At 49.1% G+C, this 22,247-nt stretch overlaps 2 long non-coding RNA genes across 3 annotated transcripts; both read right to left on the bottom strand.

Moving 5' to 3' along the window:
* Positions 1-2,913: 2,913 nt before the first annotated feature.
* LOC311584427 lies at positions 2,914-17,263 on the bottom strand. Of its 2 annotated transcripts, none has more exons than XR_014774865.1 (3): positions 16,504-17,263; positions 6,755-6,819; positions 2,914-5,567 (listed from the first exon to the last, which is right to left on the bottom strand). It is a non-coding gene; the product is annotated as an uncharacterized lncRNA (long non-coding RNA). The 2 variants fall into 2 exon arrangements; XR_014774866.1 differs by lacking the exon at positions 16,504-17,263 and adding an exon at positions 7,550-8,977.
* Positions 17,264-20,986: 3,723 nt separating this feature from the next.
* LOC311585340 lies at positions 20,987-21,953 on the bottom strand. The gene is made up of 3 exons (XR_014775193.1): positions 21,816-21,953; positions 21,512-21,678; positions 20,987-21,101 (listed from the first exon to the last, which is right to left on the bottom strand). It is a non-coding gene; the product is annotated as an uncharacterized lncRNA (long non-coding RNA).
* Between the last annotated feature and the right edge of the window lie 294 nt (positions 21,954-22,247).

Raw genomic sequence — 22,247 nt, 5'->3', positions numbered from 1 at the left:
CATGACCACATAGATGACCCAGGCCCGGTGTAGAAATGCTTATTTGTTAGGGCTAAAATGGAGTTCTGGGATTCTACATTTTGTTCAAATGTAAATTACATTTTCAAACGAATACATGAAAATATTGTTTAAATGTGTACATTTACGGAATACCTGTGTATCTCCTTCAGGCTTCCTAGAGCTGGCTGGTGCTGGTGGTCCTCAAACATGGTGGGGATAACAAGCCACCATAAGGAAATCTTTCATTTCCTCTAAGCAGGTTCCTTTTCTTATATTTCCCATCTTAGTTAAGGCACCATCTCTGTCCGCGTGGTCTCCCCCTTGGAAATGCTGTATTAAGTCCCTTCGCCCAGCCCTCCCCTCATCACCCACATAAACACGTGCTCAAATGGCATCTTTCCTCTGAATCCAGCACACCTTCATTCCATCACCTCAACAAGGCCCTTAGGGTCTTTCTGTAAACTATGAACCACCCGCCCGATGACAACAGGAGAACCCGCCTCTTGCCTTCAAACCACTCCCAAACACAGGCTTAGCCAGGTCACCCTCTTTCTTACTCCCTGTTCTCTTGTGAAGAGACACCAGGACCAAGACAACTCAAGAAAGAAACATTTAACTGTGGGGCTTTTTTACACCCTCAGAAGGTACCTCCAAGACCATCACGGCAGGAAGCTTGGTAGCAGGTATGCTTTGGAAACCTCAAGGCCCACTCCCAATGACACACCTCCTCTGACAAAGCCACCCCCATTCCAACAAGAACACACCTCTAATCCTTCCCAAACAATTCCACTGCCTGGGAACCAAACATTCAGTGTATGAGCCTATGGGGGTTAAGCTCTGTGGTGGTTTAATAGGTTTGGTCTCCATAGACTCTTGCATTTGAATGCTTGGCCCTTGAGGAGTGGCACTATTAGGAGGTGTGGCCTTGTTGGAGGAAGTCACTGAGGGATGGGCTTTGAGGTCTCCCTAATGCTCAGGCTCCACTTTACATGGACCAGCCTCCTGCTGGCTGCCTGCTGAAGCCAGTCTCCTTCTGCAGCCTTTGGATCAAGGTGTACAACTCTCAGGTCTTCCAGCACCATGTCTACCCCGCCCCCACGCTGCCATGCTTCCCACCATGATGATAACGGACTAAACCTCTGAACTGTCAGCCAGCCCCAATTGAGTGTTTCCCTTTACAAGAGTTGCCGTGGTCATAGTGTCTCTTCACAGCAACAGAACCCTGGGACGCTCTCATTCAAGCCAATGCACCATCTTACCTTACAGTTCACAGCGGCACACTGTTCACTGTCATCTGAGTAAAACCCCAACCGCTTGGCACTGAGGCATGCCAAACTTACACTCACTAGCACCCATGGCACAGCATACACATTGGTCACACTGGGCTGCTCACTGTGTCCTGAAAACACCAGCATGCACTCTTCTCCAAACTTGCTCCAAGTTTCTCCCTGGCCGTCAACATCTCTCCTATGCTATATTCTCTTCCTGGCAGAAACTTCTCGTTCTTTGAAATCTAGTTAAATATCATCTCATTTGTCCTCTCTTCCCCAGCTAGAACTATTTTTATTGCTACTTCATTCTCATCGCATTTTGCTCATAATTGTGTGTACAGTGTCCTTAATGCTGTCCTTTAATTTTCTTATACACCCGTATTTCCAAACAGCTCCTTAAGAGTTAGCAATCTCTTTACTTAAAAAAAAAATTGCCAACTGTATCTTTTATGTTCTTACTTGTGCAGCTGTGTGCGCAGGAGTGCATACACATGTGTGCACACAGAGCAAAGAGCCCCCCATCAGGCGTCTCCAGCAATTGCTCCCTCCCTTATAATTTGAGGCAGGGTCTCTCATTAAACCTGGAGCTGACCTGGCTGGCCAGTCACCTCCAGGGATCTGCCTGTCTCCACCTCCCCATGCTAGGATTACACGTGTACACTGCCGTGACCAGCTTTTTACGTGGGGGATGGGCGTCGAGTGCAGGTTCTGATGCTTATAGGCGAATACTTTGACAACTCAACCACCTCGGCAACCCCTGCCGGCCCACATGTGTTTTTTCTATTAATAATTAAACAAATCAGTGTTTTGAGTGGAAAAGAAGTCAAAGGGATGTGGGTTCTCCCCATGTATAGAATTCAGATCATATGGCAGGTTTCTAGAAGTCAGTTTCAGAGCCAGTTTCGAAGGGGAGCAAACAGAGTTTAGTGCTCAGCATAGCTCCACGTGCCTCTCGACTCAGAGGCATGAGACCCACTCACCTGGCAGCCGTCACTGGCACCTGCTTGTGTCAGGTGCCGAGCTGAGGAGAGCATAAGACTGTGAAGACAGTGAAGAGTGCACCCTGAGCATCCAAAGAAAAAAACTAGTGTAAGGGCTTAGTGACTCCTTTGAGCAGAGAACTTGACCTTCAGTCTGTGGTGGTTCTTTTGGCATTCCCTGACCACCGCATCATACTGCATGCACTGTTTATCTGAGGAAAGCCCGTCGTTTTCCTGATGTAAAATGGAATACGCTATTTTTTTTTTAATATTCTATTTTCTGGACAGTATTTAAAGCCAACCAATTCCTCAGTCCCAATAGAAACAACCCACTCTGCAGCCGGGATCCACGAAGACTGAGGCCACCTCAGTGAGTGTGGGAGACACCCACTCTGCAGCAGGGATCCACGCATGCTGAGGCCACCTCAGTGAGTGTGGGAGACACCCACTCTGCAGCAGGGATCCACGCAGACTGAGGCCACCTCAGTGAGTGTGGGAGACACCCACTCTGCAGCAGGGATCCACGCAGACTGAGGCCACCTCAGTGAGTGTGGAGCTAAATGAAAGTTAAAGTTGTCACATTCTTAGCCACGCTGCCCACTTTCAGAGTTTCATAAAATTAAAAAAAAAAAAAAAGAATCCACATAATTAGTTTAGCTTTACTAGGGGAAAAAAAAATGAATGACAAGGTCAGGCTCCTGACCTTTCAGTAAATTAGAGAAGATTGCCATAAATTACACAATATAATGAAACACCAATTTGCATATTTGCTGCTATATTAAAAGGGATCAGTTTTAGCTCGCAAAGCAGAACAAACAAAAACATGCATTTTAATAACTCGAATTACTCCCAGGAAGTGACCCTCAGCGCAAAGCCTGATTATCACTGCTTAATTAGAAGGCTTAGGAACCTGCATCCTCCTCTGAATCCTATTCTGGGTACAGTGAAAGATGAAGCCACAAGTTTTGTCTAAGATTCAATATTTACTCTTTACTAATATGTTTGCTGGGGAGCCTTCCCAAGCATTATAGAGACACGTGAGGGGAAAAAAATTTAATATTCAAAGGAAGAGTGCACAAAACCTGTGTTGGCTTGCAGGTGCAAAGCAATTAACAAGCTGGCATTTACGGTACTTTTAATTAATTAATTAAAAATGCAAAGCCGACTTTCATTTCTTTAAATGTTTGAACATTTTACCCATCAATAATAAAGCAGTACATGCTGCTGGGTGACAACATCTGCTGAAGGCTGGTGAAGGAAGAATCCAGGGCCGAAGGAAGGGGGGGCGATTTGGAATCTGCTGTCTCTTCCCCTGCCTCCCCCACCAGCATTTTACTAAACTCAGTGTCAAGTGGGAGGGGAGCGGGCTGTTGCCTAGGACAGATCATAAAACCACGGGTGACAATATTTGATGTGACACGTTGACCTTGGGCACGAGTGAGAACAAGGCTTATTACAATTACATTCACCATTAAGGACTTGCTGCCTGTTTCCAGAGGGGAGCAGAGCTGTTTGGATTGAGGCTCTGTACCTCCGTCTTGTTTATAAAGGTTAAAAACATAATTAGCGGAGGGAATTCCAATAATTTGCCAAAACGAAGTGGGTAATGGCTCCTCACACAATGCTGCTGTGACTAATTTTACAGCTGGACGCTGCCCGAAAAATGGCTCCACAGTTCCCCACGAACACATTTTTGGTCAGTACATATTTAAAAACAACACCATTAATGGACTTAATTAAAGCATAAATAGTACAGTACTACCTCAGTAGGCATTCACTCAGCTGGAACTAACTGGATTTGCTTAATCTACAATTTTAGATGTATTAGCAAAAATAAATGTTGGTGAACGTAAGAGCCTGATTACATATCTTGGGTAAATTGGTGATAATGAGTCAAGAGACTTTGTGTTCATTCACATATATTAGAATAAGAATCATTATGAAATTAAAGCTAAGATTAATCCTGCTAATGACACCACAGAGCGTCTGGGAATAAGATAACCCAGATGTCAGATTCACTGCGCCGCCGAGCTGCTGTTGGATATAGTAACCCTTGAAGTCTTCCTTCTAAGGCGCACGGCTGCAAAGCCCACCCCCCCCCCATCTCAGCACTTGAAATGCAAATGACTGACAAGATAGTCTAATAATGAGAGCAGATTCTAGCAGTAAAGAAAATGAATAAATTAAAAAAAAAAACCACTCTGCACCACTGATAAGAACAAGCAGCGGGCACCTTGATGTCCTCAATTAGGGCGGCTGACATCTGCTGAGCACTCCTCTCTAATAAAGCCCTCGCTCAGTATTCCAAAACACAGGATCCTAACACTGTTAACATTTTAATGTCCTGGGCGTGCGTGGTAACATTAATTACAAGATGATTTGGATGGCTTCTGAATCTCTTTCATGTCTTCAGCAGGAGAGAACACAGCGCCGAGCTTTGATATCATAAATAAAAATGGGGACGCCTGCCAAGCATGAAAGGTACCCTGAAGTCACTCGTGGCTTCCGGGTCATCCTGAACCGCTGCAGCTGAGAGGCGGAGGCCCCGTGTTTCACTGGCGGGGCTGTGTGGCTCCGCCTGACAAGCTGAAAGCCCAGCGAATGGCTTCCCCGGGCAGTTTGCCTTCCTCGTGGATATTTCAGAGCTTTGCAGGCGTCAAAGGGCCTTCTTGTTTGTTAGAGACAGAGGACAGTTTCTCCCTTTGATGTATAGATTGATGCAGAAGACCTTAGGTAGACAGCAGGGCAGGGGACACGGGACAGAAGGAATTTGTGGGTCTCCTACCTTATATCTGGCCCTGTACCACCACCAAGAAAATACCATTGTGAAAACGGGAGGGAGGGGTGGGGGGGCCACAGAGAGGACAAGGCAATGCCTCAGTTATTAAACAGATGACAAGAAACAAAAGTCAGACTCAAACCTCAGTGTCACATTTCCTCAGTCCAGGTTCCCACAATGGGTGTGGTGGCTGACACCATCAATAACAGCCTTTGAGTAGCCAGGGCAGGAGGATGCCACCACGTTTGAAGTCAGCCTGGGCTACACAGTGACATCCAGTATCAAATAAAACAAAAACCCATCCACACCCTTTGACTCTCCTAGGTCATGTCTGTGCTGGTCACTCTTCTAAGAGCACCGGGATCTCATCTTTACAGACACAGAGCTACGTTCCTGGGTCCTCCCCTTCAAGTAAGGACAGCCACTTTAACCATGAAATGCAAGCTGGTACCTTGAAAGAGATTCTGTGGCTCCTCTTCCCCCCCCCCCCCCCCATGAAATGATGGGTGTCATTCTCGCCGCGGCTTTGAAGATGACCTGGAAGAAGAAAAAGACCTTTGTTCTTTGTGCTTCTGGGACATGGAGGAGGTTGGTCCTGCCACATAACCTCACCTATCCTGACAAATGCAATTCTATATGATGCCAACAGCCAAGTGCGAACATGCAAACCCCCAATTGGCCTCAGGTACAGAAGAAGAAAGATGGGGAGAAAAAAAAAACGGGGAAGCTATGACTCAAAAGATGGCCCAAGAACTCACAGACTGAGAAAGAAAAGATTTGAATTCTCCTAATACCAGTGGGCACCACTTACACCGTAATACGTGTGAATGGCTCCCCCTACAGTTCCACAGCACCACCCAGCCCGCAAGATCCCAGCCACAGTGTCCTTGTCCTGTCTAGCCTGGCTGGTCTGTGACTCTGCCTCTCGTTCCTTTGATAAATTAAACCAGATTTGCAGAAGGGGAGCTGGGTGTAGAGTAGGCTACCACAGCCACTAAACAGGTGCTCAGCCTCACTACACAAAGAGCCGGTGCACTCAGCACATCGGGAACGAACAGTTCACCGACAAACTGATTAGGTCACTTGTCCGTGAGTCACAAGCTCCTTGCATGTGACAGATGACCGCTGATAGCTCTGTGTGAAGTGATGCTACCCAGTCATAAACCAAGATGCAGTAAACAAATGCGAAATAGAAAAGGACAAATGACCCTTTGGCCTTTCCATAATTGGCTCAACGCACTACTGACTTTCTGCAGATTTGGGATGACTGGGAGAAAAGCAGATGAGAGAGTAGCGCCTAGGAACCAGCCTTGTGAGTCCCGCCCCTTTCACGGCTCCTCCCTAGATCTGCGCAGACTCAGTAATGGGCCGTACTTCCCTAGTCCAGTTTTCGCTGTACAAGGGGTTATATAGTTTGTCGGGATCACAGCTAAATGGGCCAACAAAGATTCCCCAGGACCAGCACAAGGCCCCCTACTATAGTCCCTGAGGTTGCAGAGCTAGTGAACTAAGTGGCGCACCTATAGAATAAGAGTGACAAGTAGAACATTCTTGAATAGGACCAGAATGGGCCTCACGCGCACAACCCACACAGCATCGCAGTGTCTCCACCCGCCCCCCGCCCCGCCCCCTCATCCTCTGCTCACTTTCACTGTCGCCTTAATTTAGAATTACTGCAAACGCATCGGTAGGTCTGTCCGTGAGGTTGTTTCCAGAACGGTTACCTGAAGAGGGAAGATGTATCTCCACACCAGGGAGCCAGATTCCCCAGGCTTGGTAGGATCCCAGGCTGCATAAAAAAAGAGACAGTGCCCTGAGCGCCAGCGTTTACCTCTGCCTACAGATGTAGGGCGAACAGCCGCCTCACCCTCCTGCCTTGCCTACCACGACAGGCGATACCCCCAAACTGTGAGCCCAAATAAACGTAAGCTCGTTTGTTTGTTTGGTTTGTTTTGTTTAGTTTAAACTGTTTCTGCCAGGTAGTTTGTCCTGAGACAAAGAGAAAGGTGGCTGCCTCATAACTGGGTGGTTCCAGGGCACAACAGAGAGTATTAGGTAGGTGGGTTGGTGCCTCTGTTTTGCAGCCCATTTCTGAATACAAAAGTACAAACTAGTGTGACAGCGGGCAGGCGAGGGCAGCATCTAAGAGAGTTCTAACAGGATCAGGAGAAGAGGACTCCAAAAGCCGGAGGGTGCAGAGCAGCTTGGGTACTTTCTGAACTGCACGGCTAAGTTACAATTAGAGCTGCTGACTGTGCGTTCCCGTAGCTGCTTGATGACCGGGAAGAGGGTACAAAGTTCATGCCCAAGAAATTCACTTGGCTACAGACTTTACCCTGTGTTACTATCATGAGCGCCTTGCCAGAGGGTGCCATCTGCAGAGGAGAACCCGTGTGTGTGTGTGTGTGTGTGTGTGTGTGTGTGTGTGTGTGTGTAGCCTCCTCAGGCCACTGGATGGGAGGTAGGTTTCTCTGTGCCTCTTTCAAACCACAGAGCTTCCACGTAATAATTTCACACACCTTCCATGTGTACTGGGTCATGGGGGTGGAGACGGTTGATTTCCCCGGCCCCTGATAATACACAGAAGGTCCTGGTGGGAACTCCTTACGAAAAATGTTCCTTGAACATTGATGGTGGGAGGTGGGCTGAAGATGCTCAGACATCCTAGAAGGTAAATCATAGTCTGTCTTTTCTTATCAGGAGCCCACAACTGAATAAACCTCTTCTGACAAATAGATAGTTTCTCTCTCCTGTTGAAGGCTTCAGACTGCCAATGCTTCCCCGGGCCCCTTTTCTCTTCTGTAACAAGGTGTCCTTAGCTAAGCCGCAGGCAATTAGCATTATTTTGTGCCCGGCCATGACAAGATAACTGGAAAACCAATGAACACGAAGGCCAAATGGCCTGAGTTCTCGTGACTGAGTGGGCTCTTAGGTGTCTTTTACACAGAATAATTTATGGAAACATCCTTTAAATACAGACTTTCCATCTGTCTCTCCTTCATTCTTGAGGGGGAAATGAAATAGAAAGATACTCAATCTGTTTCAACTCTCGGTCCTCCAACTTCCAAATGTCTTTAAGTCAGGAAGATGGAGAGCAGGAGCCCACGGGCTGCTTGGCATCTTGGTGCCAGGGGTATCACAGAGTCAATGGGCTCGGTCTGAGGAGGAGGGACACCAAGAGAGTTTAAAAACCAGGTTTTAAATAGGAGGTTCTGGGGGTGTCACTGAGGTAATGATTGTACTTAGGTGTGAGTAAAGGGTGAAAAAGAAATAGCAGGCAATGAGGGGAAACGAAGGCAAGGAAACAAAAAGGCATCTTAGGAGGTGGGACGGTGCTGCTGGGGACTGCTGTGGCAAGGAGAAAGTGGGCAGCATGAGCAGGGCCTGTGGAGGGTCGCACTGGAGAGTTTTGCTCTTGTCATTACACAGGAGCCACAGGGTTTAGAAGAGAGAGACTTGAGTCCATCAGATTTTAAAGGAACATTTTCAAGAGTAGAGAGTAGGGAGGAACAAAGTTCTACGACACATATACACACACACATATGCACAAACATACATACACACACACATATGCACGTGCACACACACAAACACCAGGCCTCTTTTCCATGCCAAAGACACAGACAGCCGAGGCCCCATAGTCAAGCACCAGGCATGGGAGAGGGCAGACGTAGGCCATCGTAGGCCACCGTGGGGCACTGTACGTCAGAAGATGTTTGTAAAAGGGAAAGACAGGAAGCTGGGGAGCCCACAGTTTCAAAAAGGTAAAATCTAGATACATGCTGAAGCGTGAATGGAAATTTACAGACAAAAGGAGAAGAAAATCACTCTTGGCTTTAAAAAGAAGAGGAGGAGGAGGAAGAGGAGGATAAAACAAAAGGCTAGAGTGCAGCTCAGTTCCTGGGTTCCAAAGTCAGAGCCAGAAAAACAAGAAAAACACAACCGACTCAGCAGACATAGGCTGTGTGTCAGTCCCAAGCTCATGTTTGTCCATGTCTTTTTTCATGACATACCCATGAATTTATTTTTCCCCTTTAAGAAGTTATCTCTGAGCTGGTCAGATGGCTCGCTCCTAGGTAAGGGTACTTACCACCAAGGCTGACCTGAATTCTGAACTCAGGACCCACACTGTAGAAAGAAAGAAGTGACTCCAGCAAGCTGCCCTCTGACCTCCCCGTGTGTGCGCGCGCGCGTGCCCATGCGCACGCAAGCACACACACGTACTAATAATAATAAGTAATAAATAATCTCTTAATTAAAATTATCTTTTCACGTCTTGGAATTGGAAGCTCAATGCAGCAACTTCTCAATCAACAGTAGCCGACTCCATCCTCATCTTCGTTTCAAGGCCTGTGGTTACTGCTCCTGCCTCTCAGGTTTGCCGTGAATCCCATCACTTCCTGTTTGCTTTGAGTCCCATCACTTCCGGTTTGCCGTGAATCCCATCACTTCCGGTTTGCCCTGAGTCCCATCGTCACTTCCACAGATGTTGCTGATCCATCAGGAGCCCTCACCTTTTGTCTCTCTTGATTTTATCATCTCCTCTTGAAGATTATCTGAGCAAATACAGGCTCCTCTTACTTCCTGTGGCCAATTACGAACGCCACGAGTCGCCCTCGCAGCTCTGCCACTTCCGTCTGTCACTGGGCACTGTTGTTTGTGGTGATGTCGAGTGGTTTAGCAGGACATTTTGATCTGTACATTAACACGTTTCCTAAAATGACGTATCACGTATAGAACTCAGCCCAAGAGTAATAGAGAAAGCGTTCCCAGAGGACCGTATTACCAGCGGCGTCGCAGACCTGCACCTTAATTATTTGACTTCATCCCTGAGTACGCAGCATCATTTCTGAGACGCCACTAACTCCTCTCGGCAAGCAGCCTGCCCAGCAGCTCTTACTCAACCACTGCGGCTTCTTTACTATCTCTTCTTTTTCTTTTCCTGGGTAAGCGCGCTCCCTTAATAAAAATGAGTGTCTCAGAGGAAACCTCAACCCACCGCCTCCCTCCACCGCTGCACTTAATGCTGCATGTTTAACACACCTTGGAGATTACTCTTAAATCCTGGGAAATCTTTAAGCAGCAAACACACTGGCGACAGAAAACACCTCCTCCCCTGAGACCTCAGGGACACAAGAGCCGAATGCTGTAGCCTGGAAAGGCAGACTACCCCAAGGATGGGATGCTAACCCGGGATGCCCTAAGGATGACCTGGAGGCTCCTCCTCCACACATGGACCCCAAAGGGGAGGGTTTCCTCACAGAATGAGGGCAGCCCCGAGTGGTACAGGAGCTCTGTTTCCACCTTGCCAGCAGTTAAGGGCTGACTAGCACCATTCCAAAGAAGCAATGCAAGTGGGTTTTTCATTCCTCTCTGCAGAGAATTAAATTAGCTGCTGTGTCACTCGCTCCTCGTCTTGAAAGCAAACAGCTGGATACACTAGGAAAGATTTTTCATACCCCGTTTTCTTTGTAGGAAATATTTGTAATCTTATAAATATTTACAAATACTTATAAAGGCAGTGGAGCACACCTTTATACAGCAGGATGAGGCAAGAGAGTGCCACAGAAGCCCAGGCTAACATAGGCTACAGTGTAAATCCTATCTTAAATAACAAATAGCAAACAAACAAAATATATAAATATATGTATAAACGTAATACCACTTACATGCACCTCAAAGAATCAAGGTGCTGACACATTGCACGCTGTGTAACTAGGCTTCTTATAAGACTTAAAACCCTATGGCGCTTTATTGCACTTGGACCACTGAGTATTCTAAGGGTCTACTGGAATACAAAGCAAATATTAAAAGTTTTTTTAATTAAATAACCTTCTTTAAAGTTATTCTTTTAAGTTGGGCTTGGGGTGTCACGGCTATAGTCACAGCACTCAAAACGGAGGCAGAAGTATTGGTCTGTGTTCCAGGTCAGCTTGGCTTGCAGAGTGAGACCTTAGAAGGAAGGAAGGGAGAGAGGAAGGAAGGAAATCAGAGTTATATTTTTAATAGAGAGCAATGGATACTGTCTGTAACAATTAATTGTGCCTTAAAATATGGATGCTTTTTAAATTAACTTCTAGTTTATGTGTGTGAGTGTCTCGCCTGTGTGTATTCAGTTGTAGCACTTAACCATACTGCCATGGAAGCCAGAAGAGGACACTGGATCTCCTGGACCTGGAGTTACAGACTTGCAACCTACAACATAGGTGCTGGGATCAAACCAGCTACCACATAGGTGCTGGGAATCAGACCAGCTACCACATAGGTGCTGGGGATCAAACCAGCTACCACATAGGTGCTGGGGATCAAACCAGCTACCACATAGGTGCTGGGGGTCAGACCAGCTACCACATAAGTGCTGGGGATCAAACCAGCTACCACATAGGTGCTGGGGGTCAGACCAGCTACCACATAGGTGCTGGGGATCAAACCAGCTACCACATAGGTGCTGGGGATCAAACCAGCTACCACATAGGTGCTGGGAATCAAACCAGCTACCACATAGGTGCTGGGGATCAAACCAGCTACCACATAGGTGCTGGGGATCAAACCAGCTACCACATAGGTGCTGGGGATCAGACCAGCTACCACATAGGTGCTGGGGATCAGACCAGCTACCACATAGGTGCTGGGGATCAGACCAGCTACCACATAGGTGCTGGGGATCAGACCAGCTACCACATAGGTGCTGGGGATCACACCAGCTACCACATAGATGCTGGGGATCAAACCAGCTACCACACAGGTGCTGGGGATCAAACCAGCTACCACACAGGTGCTGGGGATCAAACCAGCTACCACACAGGTGCTGGGGATCAAACCAGCTACCACACAGGTGCTGGGGATCAAACCAGCTACCACACAGGTGCTGGGGATCAGACCAGCTACCACACAGGTGCTGGGGATCAGACCAGCTACCACATAGGTGCTGGGGATCAAACCAGCTACCACATAGGTGCTGGGGATCAGACCAGCTACCACATAGGTGCTGGGGATCAAACCAGCTACCACATAGGTGCTGGGGATCAGACCAGCTACCACATAGGTGCTGGGGATCAAACCAGCTACCACATAGGTGCTGGGGATCAGACCAGCTACCACATAGGTGCTGGGAATCAAACCAGCTACCACATAGGTGCTGGGGATCAAACCAGCTACCACATAGGTGCTGGGGATCAAACCAGCTACCACATAGGTGCTGGGGATCAGACCAGCTACCACATAGGTGCTGGGGATCAGACCAGCTACCACATAGGTGCTGGGGATCAGACCAGCTACCACATAGGTGCTGGGGATCAGACCAGCTACCACATAGGTGCTGGGGATCACACCAGCTACCACATAGATGCTGGGGATCAAACCAGCTACCACACAGGTGCTGGGGATCAAACCAGCTACCACACAGGTGCTGGGGATCAAACCAGCTACCACACAGGTGCTGGGGATCAAACCAGCTACCACACAGGTGCTGGGGATCAAACCAGCTACCACACAGGTGCTGGGGATCAGACCAGCTACCACACAGGTGCTGGGGATCAGACCAGCTACCACATAGGTGCTGGGGATCAAACCAGCTACCACACAGGTGCTGGGGATCAGACCAGCTACCACACAGGTGCTGGGGATCAAACCAGCTACCACATAGGTGCTGGGGATCAGACCAGCTACCACATAGGTGCTGGGGATCAAACCAGCTACCACATAGGTGCTGGGGATCAAACCAGCTACCACATAGGTGCTGGGGATCAAACCAGCTACCACATAGGTGCTGGGGATCAAACCAGCTACCACATAGGTGCTGGGGATCAGACCAGCTACCACATAGGTGCTGGGGATCAGACCAGCTACCACATAGGTGCTGGGGATCAGACCAGCTACCACATAGGTGCTGGGGATCAGACCAGCTACCACATAGGTGCTGGGGATCAGACCAGCTACCACATAGGTGCTGGGGATCAAACCAGCTACCACATAGGTGCTGGGGATCAGACCAGCTACCACATAGGTGCTGGGGATCAAACCAGCTACCACATAGGTGCTGGGGATCAAACCAGCTACCACATAGGTGCTGGGGATCAAACCAGCTACCACATAGGTGCTGGGGATCAAACCAGCTACCACATAGGTGCTGGGGATCAAACCAGCTACCACATAGGTGCTGGGGATCAAACCAGCTACCACATAGGTGCTGGGGATCAAACCAGCTACCACATAGGTGCTGGGGATCAAACCAGCTACCACATAGGTGCTGGGGATCAAACCAGCTACCACATAGGTGCTGGGGATCAAACCAGCTACCACATAGGTGCTGGGGATCAAACCAGCTACCACATAGGTGCTGGGGATCAAACCAGCTACCACATAGGTGCTGGGGATCAAACCAGCTACCACATAGGTGCTGGGGATCAGACCAGCTACCACATAGGTGCTGGGGATCAGACCAGCTACCACACAGGTGCTGGGGATCAGACCAGCTACCACACAGGTGCTGGGGATCAGACCAGCTACCACACAGGTGCTGGGGATCAAACCAGCTACCACACAGGTGCTGGGGATCAAACCAGCTACCACACAGGTGCTGGGGATCAGACCAGCTACCACATAGGTGCTGGGGATCAGACCAGCTACCACACAGGTGCTGGGGATCAAACCAGCTACCACATAGGTGCTGGGGATCAAACCAGCTACCACACAGGTGCTGGGGATCAGACCAGCTACCACATAGGTGCTGGGGATCAGACCAGCTACCACACAGGTGCTGGGGATCAAACCAGCTACCACATAGGTGCTGGGGATCAAACCAGCTACCACACAGGTGCTGGGGATCAAACCAGCTACCACATAGGTGCTGGGGATCAGACCAGCTACCACACAGGTGCTGGGGATCAGACCAGCTACCACACAGGTGCTGGGGATCAGACCAGCTACCACACAGGTGCTGGGGATCAGACCAGCTACCACACAGGTGCTGGGGATCAAACCAGCTACCACATAGGTGCTGGGGATCAAACCAGCTACCACACAGGTGCTGGGGATCAGACCAGCTACCACATAGGTGCTGGGGATCAAACCAGCTACCACATAGGTGCTGGGAATCAAACCAGCTACCACACAGGTGCTGGGGATCAAACCAGCTACCACATAGGTGCTGGGGATCAAACCAGCTACCACATAGGTGCTGGGAATCAAACCAGCTACCACACAGGTGCTGGGGATCAAACCAGCTACCACATAGGTGCTGGGGATCAGACCAGCTACCACACAGGTGCTGGGGATCAAACCAGCTACCACACAGGTGCTGGGGATCAAACCAGCTACCACACAGGTGCTGGGGATCAAACCAGCTACCACACAGGTGCTGGGGATCAGACCAGCTACCACACAGGTGCTGGGGATCAGACCAGCTACCACACAGGTGCTGGGGATCAAACCAGCTACCACACAGGTGCTGGGGATCAGACCAGCTACCACATAGGTGCTGGGGATCAGACCAGCTACCACACAGGTGCTGGGGATCAAACCAGCTACCACATAGGTGCTGGGGATCAGACCAGCTACCACACAGGTGCTGGGGATCAAACCAGCTACCACACAGGTGCTGGGGATCAGACCAGCTACCACACAGGTGCTGGGGATCAAACCAGCTACCACACAGGTGCTGGGGATCAAACCAGCTACCACACAGGTGCTGGGGATCAAACCAGCTACCACACAGGTGCTGGGGATCAGACCAGCTACCACACAGGTGCTGGGGATCAGACCAGCTACCACATAGGTGCTGGGGATCAAACCAGCTACCACACAGGTGCTGGGGATCAGACCAGCTACCACATAGGTGCTGGGGATCAGACCAGCTACCACACAGGTGCTGGGGATCAAACCAGCTACCACATAGGTGCTGGGGATCAGACCAGCTACCACACAGGTGCTGGGGATCAAACCAGCTACCACATAGGTGCTGGGGATCAAACCAGCTACCACACAGGTGCTGGGGATCAAACCAGCTACCACACAGGTGCTGGGGATCAGACCAGCTACCACATAGGTGCTGGGGATCAAACCAGCTACCACACAGGTGCTGGGGATCAAACCAGCTACCACATAGGTGCTGGGGGTCAGACCAGCTACCACATAGGTGCTGGGGATCAAACCAGCTACCACATAGGTGCTGGGGATCAGACCAGCTACCACATAGGTGCTGGGGATCAGACCAGCTACCACATAGGTGCTGGGGATCAGACCAGCTACCACATAGGTGCTGGGGATCAGACCAGCTACCACACAGGTGCTGGGGATCAGACCAGCTACCACATAGGTGCTGGGGATCAAACCAGCTACCACATAGGTGCTGGGGATCAAACCAGCTACCACACAGGTGCTGGGGATCAAACCAGCTACCACACAGGTGCTGGGGATCAAACCAGCTACCACACAGGTGCTGGGGATCAAACCAGCTACCACACAGGTGCTGGGGATCAAACCAGCTACCACACAGGTGCTGGGGATCAAACCAGCTACCACACAGGTGCTGGGGATCAAACCAGCTACCACATAGGTGCTGGGGATCAAACCAGCTACCACATAGGTGCTGGGGATCAAACCAGCTACCACATAGGTGCTGGGGATCAAACCAGCTACCACATAGGTGCTGGGGATCAGACCAGCTACCACATAGGTGCTGCGGATCAGACCAGCTACCACATAGGTGCTGGGGATCAAACCAGCTACCACATAGGTGCTGGGGATCAAACCAGCTACCACATAGGTGCTGGGAATCAAACCAGCTACCACATAGGTGCTAGGGATCAGACCAGCTACCACATAGGTGCTAGGGATCAGACCAGCTACCACATAGGTGCTGGGAATCAACCCAGCTACCACATAGGTGCTGGGGATCAAACCAGCTACCACATAGGTGCTGGGGATCAAACCAGCTACCACATAGGTGCTAGGGATCAGACCAGCTACCACATAGGTGCTGCGGATCAGACCAGCTACCACATAGGTGCTGGGGATCAAACCAGCTACCACATAGGTGCTGGGGATCAAACCAGCTACCACATAGGTGCTGCGGATCAAACCAGCTACCACATAGATGCTGGGAATCAAACCAGCTACCACATAGGTGCTGGGGATCAAACCAGCTACCACATAGGTGCTGGGAATCAAACCAGCTACCACATAGGTGCTGGGAATCAAACCAGCTACCACATAGGTGCTGGGAATCAAACCAGCTACCACATAGGTGCTGGGAATCAAACCAGGGTCTTCTGCAAGAGCAGCCAGTGCTCTTAACTACTGAGCCATAATAAAAGACTTTGCTCCCTGCATCTATCTCCTAAGCCAGAAAACCCTGCTGGTGGCTTGCAAGCATTCAGATTTGGTTCTTACAAGGCAAACTCAGGAACATGAACAAGTGAGGAATAAGCTACAAAAAAATATTTTTCCTTCAAAAAATCCATTTTACACTTACCTCCTGAAAGACCAAGGCTTAAGAAAGGGCAGTTTTGATCTGAAAGAACAAAAGAAAAGCTGAAGAGGGGTGTGCACGATGGACTCTATCCACTTACCCATGGAGAGCTGGGGAGGTGTGCTACTCTGTGACGTCACTTTATTGCTCATGTGCAAGCCATGGTTTACTTAGAGGCATAGTAAACAAAGTCATCCAGGTGAAAAAAATAGTGGCGGCTATATTTACACAAAAGAAGCCGGGAAGGTAAACTTAAATACTGAACTCGGAAAGGTCTTGGCTCTGGGCAATGCTTTGGACAATCCACTCTCTCCAGCTCACAATCTGCAGCCGCCCTGTGACACCAGGCCCTGTTTGACCCCACAAAGAGAACCCTGGTAGAAGTTGGCACATTTTCCACCTAAAGCAAGTTTGCTGTAGCTCTTATTGGCCTTTTCAATTCTAAACAAGAATGTGAGCTTTAAGACAGACTCGCCTATATCTCGTCATAGGGGTGAAAGGGCCTCATGTGTCCCTCCCACATCGAGTACTGATGGCAAAGCTGTGTCACCATCTCACCTCCCAAGAGCAAGCACTGCTTTGGGTCCTACCATTGAGTCTCCCAAAATGTACTGAGAGCCAGCTGTGTACCCAACAGCATGAACGACACAAACACAAGCTAACCCCCACCCTGAGGCAAAGCGCAGCTGAACACCGAGCGCCAGCGTCTGGCCTTCCTCCTTTACAAACTCACACAGTTTCCTCAAAAGCAACACAGTCATTCCTTACCAGCCTGTGCTTCTGGTGACTTCCAGCCTGGACCTCACAGGCACGGTCAAGTCCTGAGCATCCAGCTGCACCAGGCGCAGCAGGAGGCTGGCCGAGTTTTGGCTGACCTTGGGATTTTCCACTGGTCATGAGGGAAACAGAGTCAGCTCCATCCGGTTTCCTCTCGCACGGCTGCTCACTCATTACCACGCCGGCCCAGGATCACCTCTGCATAGCCTGTGACCTTTATGACCAAAATCTACTCAACTCCAGATGGGGCAGCCTCTAAAGACTGATGGTTCTGATGCATGGTTTTTTTTTTTTTCAAAATACCTGTTCTCCTGATGGTGCCTCACCAACATAGGTCCCAGTGCTTGAACAGCCATCAGAAAGAGTTCCTTTCCAATACATTTATCCAGGTGGGACGTTAAAATATTGACTACTTAATGAGGAAAAAAACGAAGATTTAACCCTGTCACCACAGCCACCACTCTCTGCTGATGTACAGAAAAAGCAAGATTTTACGGATGTCACCTCCTTGGATGATTGAAGAGCGGCTGTGGGGTCATCTAAAACGACAGGCCTCACTCTAACAGCACTGCCCAGCTCATAAGTGACTCAGTAACAGTGACCTCAAGTAGCAAGCGGCCTTGTCCTCCATCACATTTCCGCTCACAGACCGTGACACACCAGGACACTCACAGGATGACTAAACCTGGGAGTCAGACAGCTATTTGAGGGTTTAGGTCTTGTTTTTGTTCTAAGGTAAAGTCGGGTATCTAGGTGAATCAGTCTTAACATGTCTCCATTTTAGCTTTAATGTGTAATGCACTCTTAGTCATACATTAGAAGAGACGGGAAGTCTTTTCTAAGCTGGCATCCTGACTGACAGGCATTCTTCTGGTCCCTTCTCTCTGAGCATCCTTTCTTACTCAGCTTCCACCCAGAATCTTAGCCTTAGCCTCTGCTTGATGCCTGTTAATGTAGATATAACCATGTCCAAGGTGCTTGGTGCCCCACACACTGCACACTGACGCATTTCAGGGCCACCCCACCAGCTTCTCAGGTGAGAAGAGGGTTCCCTGGAGAAAGCCTCAGCATGCCGCTCCACAGACTCCAAATTCTACCACCAGCCAAGCCAGGCCAGAGAGAACGGGAAGGTCGTGGCTGTGGTGAGATGTTTTGAGTGGACTTACAGCTTAGACATAAATAACCGGTCTATTCTCAGGGACTGGTTAGGTCATGTGGTGGTGATATGAACATCTTTTCTGAGAAACATTTACGTCATTAATGTTTAATGAGATATGAGCTAGGCAGAGGAAGATATTTCTGACACAGGTCGTACAATGGATGACAGTGTATTCGATGTTAGTTGATTGGGTTCAGATGGGGAGAAAGACATTTGAAACGCACATGAAATCTCCAAGTCCTTACATAAAGCACATGCTTCATAAACAGGCCAGGAGTTGAGAAAGAGCAGGGAGCCTCTAAGAGAAAGCCCACGGAACGTCATCGATGGCTTGAGAGACCAGCAGCAAAAAGAGGATTGGGAGGAGGGGACCATTTATACAAGAAAACCTAAATTATACATCAACCACAATGTTAATATTTGTAACTAAGAAACCATTTTTATACTGAATGGCAGGAAGCTGATCATGTGACCATTGAAACTAGATCAGCAATTTGATGGAGTTGAGAAATAAATAAAAGATTCAAGCCTGGCAGGTTAGTTATCATTAAATATAAATATTTGTATTCACACGCACAAACACACGAGATCGAAGATACACTTGCCCCACACTTCTACACATACAGGGGTTTTCTAGCAATCAAGCTTTTATTTTATTTTATTTTTTATGTTTGCATTTGAGACGCAGGTCTCATTTTGTACAGGCTGCCCTGGAACTTACTATGTAGTCAGAGCTGACCTTGAACTTATGATCCTCCTGTCTCTACTTCCTGAGTGTTGGGACCATGCCCAATGCTGCGGACTGAACCCAGGGCCTCACGCATGCTCAGTCAACAGTTTACCAAGCCAGCATGTGCATTTTAAGTAGAAAAAAAAAAATCAAGGCTGCAAGAAAACAGAGTGGACGCCTTCTTAGCATTTCAGGTTTAGGGGAACACTGTGACCCCAGAGTAGGAAACTAGAGCATATCCCATCTGCTGGCAGACTCGCTGCCTCTCTTCAGGAGATTTCTCAGCAGAAATGGAAAACAGGTTCCTGCTGGATCCACTTGCTGTCACCCACAGCGGTCTTGGCCCTCGGTGCCTCCAGGGAGGCAGCAATGGGACTTTCTGTCCGTCTTCCGTCTACCTCCGTGTCTCCTGAGGCCATTTGTTCCTGAGGAGCTCTGCACTTGCAGCTCAGCAGAGAGTGTGTCTGGGCTTGAAGGGTCAGCCCCCCTGAACCAAAGAGGCTTTTGCTTTGTGCCCTTGGAGGGCGTCTGCTTTCACACTGCAGATAGGAACTTACCCCATGTTGCTCCCACTGATGAACCTAATAGTTTCCTGGCATGCCAAGATTCCCAGCCATCTGCTCAGCTGGCGGCATGCCCATATCAAGGGGGGCGTGGCATGAAGGAAGGGGCCATGGACGGCAACCAAAGAGGAAGCCAGGCAAGCGCAAGGATGCCTTACTTTCAAGGAGACCCCTGAAGCCAGCAAAGAGAAATGAGATGGTACCGCAAGGCAGCGTATCTGCTCACAACTGTTGGCATAACGCCATTAAGACCAGTTTCCGCTCTGAATACTCTTTTCCTCATTGGTCATCAGAAGTGGACTTAGGAATTTGGAGGAGATAAGAGCTGACTGTGAGGACTTTTTCTGCATGGCCGAACACCAGACAGGACAGAGTTCCATCCATGCAAAAAGAATACAAAGAGATTATGAAACGTGTAAGTTGCTGCTACCCAGGTTGCCCGGCCCCATGACTGGGACTCATGCCTTTCCATAGTCCTTTTACACATGGGTTGCATACATGAAGATGCGTGGGACATTCTTATACTAAAAAAAAACAAAAAAAAAAACAAAAAAAAACCTTGCTGTTTAACTGAACATAACTTAGCTTATGCCCCATGCCCTCTGTTTTACTTGCTTAGTCTGGAAACCCTACTGTTAAACCAAGCTGGAAGAAAAACAGAAGCAAGGGAGCAGAGCATTGAAATGAGTATAAGAAAGTCAACAGAAATAGAATTGGGGTGACTCAGGGAGAAAAAATCTGAAACACCTCCTCACCTCTGCCTGAAGTGCCTGTGCTATTGCAGGAGATTAATGCTGAAGCCGCCTCAAGGGCCGGGATGATTTCCCAAGCCTTGTCCTTCATCCTTCCATTATATGTGTATATACAGCAAGCACATACACACACACACACACACACACACACACACACACACACACACACTCCCCCTCACACACACACACACACACACACACACACACACACACACTCCCCCTCACACACACACAACACTCACACACATTCACACACACTCTCATACATTCACACAGTCTCACACACTCACACACTCACACTCTAACACACTCTCACATACTCACTCTCACACACACTTTCACACACTCACACACTCACATACACACTCTCTCACACACCAAGCCAAACATAATGCCGTGATGCCACACTGGTCACCATGGCTACCTGGGATGCTCCCCTTCACCAACAGTACTCCTTCAAGGGAGACAAGAGCAGCAAATGAAAAGATGACACCAAGAGATGGCTCGCCCTAGGTCTAGATCCTTGATTTGTCACTCACCAACTGCAAGTCCTTAGACAAGTTTCCTCCTCGTCGTGGCATGGCAGGTCTCGGGTTTTGTTTCCATAGCACACAGAGGTACTGTGAGAGCAGACAAGGATGATAATGAGCCAGGTGCCCAGTGGTTGCCCAACACAGTGTCACTACTGCTGCTACTGTTGTCCTAACCATTAATCAAGGCGAGCACAGGGGCCCAGGAACTGGCTGTCTAAATCCCAAGCATGGCTTTCTCTAAGCTGAACGCATTTCCGTACCTCAGTTTACTTACATATCCAACTGGCAAACAAACCATGCCTGATAAACAGGAAGTAACATATAAACACTGGCCACTTCTAGTGACTTTTGTCATGTGTTTGCAGCCCACCCAGACCAAGAACCTTCCAACATGTTCAGCATGCTACCACGGGCCTTATACTGTGGAGCACGGTGCTCGGTATCCAATGTCTGTTGATGAAATAATGAAATCAAAGTAGGCACCATGAGTCACTGACCTGAGCAAACACAGAGTGAAGCATCCTGCCCATAGACATGTGCAGACAGACGGACAGCAGACCGCCTCTGTTTATGACGCCTGCTACATGCTAAGCACTGCAGCAGGCACCGCGCAATGAATTCTCACTTAGCGTCTTCTCACCCCTGAGGATTAGCTTCCTGTGGGCTGTTTTATGGGTGAAGAAACACAAGGTAGACTAGCTCAGCTGCTCCCCTACTCTGTACAGCCTGAAAAAGATTTCAAGGCTTGCCCTCAGACAGCCTGAAGCCAGGGCCGTGTGAAGTTTGACCATGGGCAGTTACCAGAATCGGGCGTGCCTCGGTCTGTGTGGCCGTGAGAGGAGACGGTAACACCACCTCTTAGAATGACAGTGAGGGCTGAATAGACAGAGCTGTGTGACGTGCCCCTCACCGGCGTTCACCGCATACCCAGCAAGCACTAGATGCCGCGGTCTGTGTCCTCCGTAGTCCACAGGCCTGTGACGCCGACTGAAAACGGATCAGAAAAACAGAACCTGAAGCTTCTGCCTCACTCAACAGCCAGGAGCGTTTTGTTTTCTGTGGCATTTCTCAGGGAAAGGCTATCCTTGAACTGCAGCTCCTGGGACTGCACTGCCCACCCTGGAAGATGACGTCTCGTCTAAGGTGGGGCTCCAGATCCTGAGCTGAGAACCCACTCAGGACCCTGAGGATTGAACCTCATCGCACTCACCGTCCCCACAGGCCTGCCCAGCT

This window comes from Acomys minous (assembly GCF_964271855.1).
Source record: "Acomys minous genome assembly, chromosome: 15".
Lineage (NCBI taxonomy): Eukaryota > Metazoa > Chordata > Mammalia > Rodentia > Muridae > Acomys > Acomys minous.
Note: the sequence above shows the minus strand (reverse complement) of the source record. Positions and strands in the feature narration are given on the sequence as shown.